The following is a 6813-nucleotide window of genomic DNA, read 5'->3' as shown; positions in this document are numbered from 1 at the left end:
ATCCCATGAAATTGGCTTGATCAAAAGATAAGGTGAACTCTATTTGAATTTTGTAAAACACAATCACCAAGGAAAATTGAAACTCCTAATGTCACAGATAAGAATTTCTTAGTGAGGTAATAACACAAACATCTAAGTATGAAGAGAAAATAGAAAATCAAAAGAACTTAAATGACAAAAACCAAGAAAATGCTTAATCTAGACTCATCACCCACTTAATCATTGTCAATCTTAATCAATCACTGACAACGGCGTCAAAAACATGATGGCGAAAAATTGAATTCGCACAAACTAACCGGCAAGTATACCGGGTTGCATCAAGTAATAAAATTCACAAGAGTGAGGTCGATCCTACGAAGATTCATGGATTAAGCAACTTTAGTGAGGTGATATGTCTTGTTAAGTGAAATATTGAAAGTGTTGGTGAAAATTGATTAACAGAATGTAAATCCCAGGGAATGTAAATTACTGAATGTAAATTGACAGAAAACTTAAATGGCAAGAAACTTAAATTGCAGGAAAAGTAAATTGCATCAAATGTAAAGGGCTTTGGGTGCAGGGAAATTAAAGAGAACAGTAAATCAAGTAATTGAAATGAAGTCAAAGACTATTAACCGAAAGAAAAATTCATCAGGGATTGGAGATATCATAATCCACAATGAATCAAATGGGTCTCAACTCCTTTATCAATCATATGAGTATATCTATGGCAGATTGTAATTGATTGGATCCCAATTCCTTGACAACCCAATTTCTTGATCCAATTGTCATGAGAAGAGGTTAAGTACATGTCTACCATCCATAAGCCACACTAACTCTCAAGATCTCAATTCCTCCTGAATGGTGTTGATCAAGAGGGTTGTGAAGGATAGAGCTTCAATTCTAATTCTCATGATTCCCCTTTCGAGGCTCACGCAAGCATTCAACATATTCAAATCCCCTTCCGGAGTGAATGAATCTTAATCAAAACAGAGGATATCCTATAGCTACCCAAGCAGATTGAGAAGAAGAATAAATTCACTCAACATGTGAATTATAATAGAGCTCCTCCCCTAATGATTGGGGTTCAGTGGGTCATCGCTCTAAGAACAAGTGCAAGAAAGTTAAAATAAAAATGTATAATTGCAAAAGAACAGAAGTGCAGAAAATTTGAATTGCATAAAGTAAAACTGAATTCAGTACAATTTTAAAGAAGAAAGTGTAGAAAGTAAAATGGTTACAAAAGAGAAATTCTACACTAAGCTCTATGGAGTCTCTAATCCTCCAGCCTCTACTCCTACTACAGCTTACTACTACCCAAGCCTACTACTACTTAACCCTCCTCAATCCTATCAGAGAGCCCCCTATTTATACTCTTCTTTTCTTCTTTAATTAGGTCTTCAAGTACTTGGATGTGGGCCTTGGTCTTGATTCAAGCAAGTAAGAGGAACTCTTTGATGATGAACATTTGGCAACTAACATTCATACTTTGTATAGTGCATTTTGGAATGAAATTAGCCTTAACGTTGGTAACCATGTTTGTATAAAAACGTTGGGTCAAATGTTAGTTAAAAAAAATGAAGTCTGGGTGTTGCCAGCAATGTTTGACTCAACATTGGTGCACCAACGTTCATGCACTCACGCGTGTGTGTGGCCCACGCGTATGCGTGGATGGTTGAAGAACTGAGGATTGATGGTTTAGAGGTTATAATAAACTCTCGTTGTAAGTATAGTTACTAAACCAAGCAATCAACCTTTCTTACAAACGTTTTGGTTGTCACAAGTAACAAACCCCTTTAAAAATTGTTAACCGAGTATTTAAACCTCGGGTCGTCTTCTCAAGGAACTGCAGGGAAGTATGTTCTTATTATTGGCTATAAAGGTTGTAATCGGGGTTTAGAAGGTGAGAAGCAAGTGATTTAAATGACAAATGAAGTAGATGGCAATTAAAATAAATAAATACTGTAAAGCAAACTTCTGGCAAGGTAAGAGAAATTGGAAGTCCAACTTAGTTATCTCTCTCAATTATAATGAAAGTTGAATCTAAATTCCACTTAGTTAACCTTTACTAAAGTAAAGGAAAGTCAAGGGACTAATTAGTTTGACCTTCGAATCCTATTTATTTCCTAAAAAAAAGTTGGGATTATTGAAGTTCAGTTCAATTAGCAAGATAACGATTATCAATTATGCTGAGTTTAATAATGTTGAGTTACTGATTTCTTAACCAAGACCAAAAGGGAAAAAGTAAAATTGTTGGAATAAAAATGTCCTTAGATAGAAAGCAATGGTAACACAAATTAAGGAGAAAGCAATCAATAACTGAAATACCTCAAATAATCATTAATTCAAATAATAACATGGGAAGGATTAATAAGTCAAGTCACTACAAGAAAAATACCCATTCGGCCACACTTTTTTTAAGCTACATTTGAAAAGCGTAGCCTATTCTATGAATAGGCTACGCTTTTCTCCGTGTTGCCTTTTTATAAGAGAAAAGGATACACAATTGTGGCATCATTTAAAAAGTGTAGCCTTAGGTATTATAGAAATTACTTATAAAGCGTAGCCGTAGGTTGATATCTATAAATTCACTTTTCGTATCAAAGGAGATACGTTTAGAAAGTAGCCTATTTATTAAGTTTTGGGTGCATTTTAAAAGTGATGCCTAATGTATCTAGTGCAAAAAACTTAACACAACTCACAAACACTTAGTAATTTTTTGTTTCCTTTTCACCAAATCACATACTACACTCTCTCCCTCACTTACCCTCTTTGCGTGGTACCCTAACCTAGAATCAGAACCCATCTCACCTCTCTCTTCTCTCGCCACTCTGTCCCTCAAGCCTGTCGCCGGCTCCTCAAGCTTTGGTCACCCCCTCAAGCTCGTCGCTGCCCGCCCCCTCAAGCTTGTCACGGCCTCAAGCTCTGTCGCCGCCTCAAGCTCACGTCGCCGCCTCAAGCTCGTCGCCGCCTCGAGCTCGCGTCGCCGCTTCAAGGTCATCGCCGCTCAAACTCTGTCGCGCTCTATCATAGTTCGTAAGCTTGCCTTCCTGCTTCGGCCATCAACGCTTCCTCGGCCCTGAGTCTGGGTTTAGGGTTTCAGCTTCGGCTCGGGTCTTCCATCAACGCTTGCTTCGTCTCTCTGCCTATGTGAGTTTCATCTTCAGCCCTGTTATTTCTCTTTCAATTTTATTGCTGTAAATTATTAGTACATCTTGAATTTATTGCTCAAAGTTGAGTTTGTTGCTGAAATTATGATTTAGCTAATGTTAATCTGCTGTAAATCATATTTGGAGAATTGAAGGTTTTTTGTTGCTGCCTGAAAGTTATCATAGTTATCATAGCTGAATTTGTTGCTAGAATTCTAGAAGTAGAATTTGTTGTCAGCTGTAAGTTGAATTTGATGCTGAACATATCATAAATGTGGTTGTTGCTGGATAATTGAGTTGAGTTGAATTTGTTACTAATCCTTGTTGTTGTTGTGTTGAATTTGTTCTGATTAGGGGAGGTTCTGCCATTATTTGTTTTTTAATTAAGAAGCATCATGTTCTATTTTTAATTTGTTTTTGGTTTTAATGTTTCCCAATTATTCTTCATTATCAAGGGAAAAACTAATTGATTTATGGAGTAGTTTATTTTATTTGATTTTAATTTTTCCATTCTTTTTATCTGGTGGTGTTTCAAATGAGAAATTAGTTTGCTCTATGTTATGGTGGTTGAATTCGATGGACTTTTATTGGAACTCTATTTCATTGATGATGGATTATTCTAAAGAAGTGGCATTTGGTCATTACAAGGTGCTGCTCTTGCTATATTCTATTATTTTTAGAACATTGTGTTACTCCTCTACAGAATCAAAGACTCAGAGTTGGTTGAGCTATGTTTAGTTTATTTATCAATAAAATCTTTGGGAATATTGGTAGTGCACTTGATTATACATAACTATTTTTGTATTAGATATATTGTAAATTTGTAATTAGGTGTAAATCTTTGCTTCAAGTATAGAAGGTTCAGACGCTGAGGAGTTTTTAGCTCGTGCAACACATCAAAATGCAAATCCACAATAAAATACTTTTTCTAGTCTCTATTATTGATCCAAAAAAAAATCATGTTTGCTTTTCTTAATTTACAGGTTGGCATGCATGTGAGGCAATTCTATTTGTTTCGAATGATGTTTTGCTTTCATTTATTTTAATTGATATCTTTTAATCTCTTGTAGGTGGTTGTTGACCTTGATTATAATCATATCACTACATCAGAGAAAATTCCACCTATTCCTGAGCCAGAATACCGCTTCTTGCGTGGTGAGGTAATCAAGTTATTATACCCCAGTGTAATTGGAATTGATGAATTGAAGGCTGGAATATATAGTGTATCTGAGCATTATACTAAATTTATGGCTAAGCAGTGGGGAGCGGATCATGACCTTCAGTTAAGGTGATCCTTCGATGGTAGATTATTCATTGTTTTCCATTCTTTTTAGGTTCACCGTCTCTGAATAAATCATATGAAAGTGAATGAGATGCTAGATTGATGAACATTTTTATGAATTCTTAATTTAGTTCCCTGGAAAATATTATGGTACACTTTATTCTAAACATTGCTGATTGATATTTGTAATAAAATATTGAAATTTTCTCACATAGATGAACTTGATGCCTGCCTGTTATACCAAGAATGATTTGTGCTTTGCTCATTGTAGTTCTAATTTATGTTGTTTCTAGGTTCCTTGTGGACCGTCCAATTTATTATTTTGGTTCCTTGTGGACAGTCCAATTTATTGTTTAACTTTTTTGTGTCTTATTGTCACCATGTTTCTTGTGCAGGATGATATTCTTAAAGTTCTTTGCAACACTTTTAAGTGGCTATCGGAATTTCCTAGTATGAATATTCTAGTTCTTGTTTCAAGAATTTAGTTTTCAATCTTCCATGAGAAAATTTTGGTATGACTTTTCATTGTTCATTTTCTTCTTTTTTCCTATTTTGGCATCAGGAAAATAGTTCCACTCAGGTCTTCAATACTCAAGCTTTCTTGAAGAAATGGTCTCGAGCTACTAACCAATCACCAGAGCCAATGGTAATTTTTAACTCATAACATGGGGTGTGTTCTCCAATTAGCAGCGATGGAAATTCCAATGATTAAATTGATCCTACTAATGATTAGATTTCCATTGTTGATTATGATGGTTAGAAGTCTCATGGATGTACTAATGATAATTACATTGGCTGGGTTTAAATCATGTTTTATCAAAGAAATGCTAATTCCATTCTTATTATTGATGTAACTACCAAAATTTAATTTATATTATAATCTCTTTTTTGCACTCATCATGATGATGTGACATGATGGGTTTTGATTCAATGCAAGGGAGAGCTTCTATTCCTCAGTGACGTCTCTTACTAGCTAATTTAATTTGCATTGTGATACGTAAAAAAATTAATTTCACGTAATTACCGGCAAGTATACCGGGTCGTATCAAGTAATAAAACTCACTAAGAGTGAGGTCGATCCCACGGAGATTGGTAGATTAAGCAACTTTAGTTAAATGGTAGATTTAGTCAAGCAAACATGGTTTTGATTTCATGAGATTTGTGATTTTTTGAACATAATTGCAAAAATTTAAATGGGAAGGAATTTAAAGAACTAGAAGAGAGAAAGAAGATGAAAGTAGATAACTGAAACTTAAAATGCAAGAAACTTAAATGACATTAAAGATAAATTGCAAGAAAGTAAAGATTGCAGAATTTTAAAAAGCATAAGAGTAAATAGCAAGAAATATAGAAACAGAATGTAAATGACAAGAATAATGAATTGCAAGAATGTAGAAGGGAATCGGGTAATGGGTATTCAAACAACTAAAGAGCAAAAGAAATGAGAATTGATGATGGAGAGGATCATTAGGGATCAGAGATGCAAATTCTCCTGAATTGATGTTGATCAATTCCTTCTCAATCATGGGTATAGATCCATGGCAAATTGTGGGTAATTGAGTCCCAATCTCTTGGTAACTCAATTTCTCTCAACACAACCAATTGCCACTCTCGTGATCTAATTATTCATGAGAAGAGATGAAGTTCAATTTCTAATCCAAGCCACACAACTTCCAAAACCTCAACTAAGGAAGGTACATCTCACATACCAACCAAAGTGTATTGATCAAGGAAATCATGAAAGGATGAACTCTAAACTGAATTATGTGACTCCTTTCTCAAATTCACCACATAATTCATATAGATTAATCCCTCTCTCGATGGTGATTGAATCGTTGAAGAACAAGAGTTTCTTCTTGGATTAACCACTTGAATTAAGAAGGAGGAGAAGAGTTATCAATTCATTCAAACAAGCAGAGCTCTTCCCCCTAATGAAAGTGGGGTTTAGTGAATCATAGCTCCAATTTCAACAACAATTGCAATAGATGAAAATTAAACTAAGTGTAGAGAAGAATGAAGAAGAAGAAGAAGTTCTTAAAACTGTAATTCAAAGTTACAAGAAAAACAAAATAGAAAACCGGTGAGAAAAAGTGGAAACCAAAAAAACTCTAAAAGTAAAAGTGTCTAAGAGTAAAAATTGCTAAAAAAATAAAAGTCAAAAGTAAAAGTCTCCTCAAAGTACCAAACTCTTCTCTATTTATACTACTCCTAAAACTCCTTCAGAGATCTTTAGTTTGGGCTAGCAATGTGGGCTTTCTCTTTGTTGAATTCATGACTCAATGGAAGAAGTATTGCTAAACTTGGAAGGAGGAGTTCATTCATAATGCTTCTGGCCCAATGGCTTGGCGTTTTTGCCAATAACGCTAGCCTTAATGCACGTTGGCAACGTGCAAAGTATTTTCC

General features: G+C 34.9%; 1 long non-coding RNA gene across 1 annotated transcript; it reads left to right on the top strand.

The window, feature by feature from the left end:
• Positions 1 to 4201: 4201 nt before the first annotated feature.
• LOC112747060 (uncharacterized) lies at positions 4202 to 5132 on the top strand. The gene is made up of 3 exons (XR_011872990.1): positions 4202 to 4416; positions 4806 to 4860; positions 4973 to 5132. It is a non-coding gene; the product is annotated as an uncharacterized lncRNA (long non-coding RNA).
• The last annotated feature ends 1681 nt before the right edge of the window (positions 5133 to 6813 follow it).

The sequence above is a fragment of the Arachis hypogaea genome, chromosome 15 (genome assembly GCF_003086295.3).
Source record: "Arachis hypogaea cultivar Tifrunner chromosome 15, arahy.Tifrunner.gnm2.J5K5, whole genome shotgun sequence".
Taxonomy (NCBI): domain Eukaryota; kingdom Viridiplantae; phylum Streptophyta; class Magnoliopsida; order Fabales; family Fabaceae; genus Arachis; species Arachis hypogaea.
This window is presented reverse-complemented; position numbering and strand designations above follow the sequence as displayed.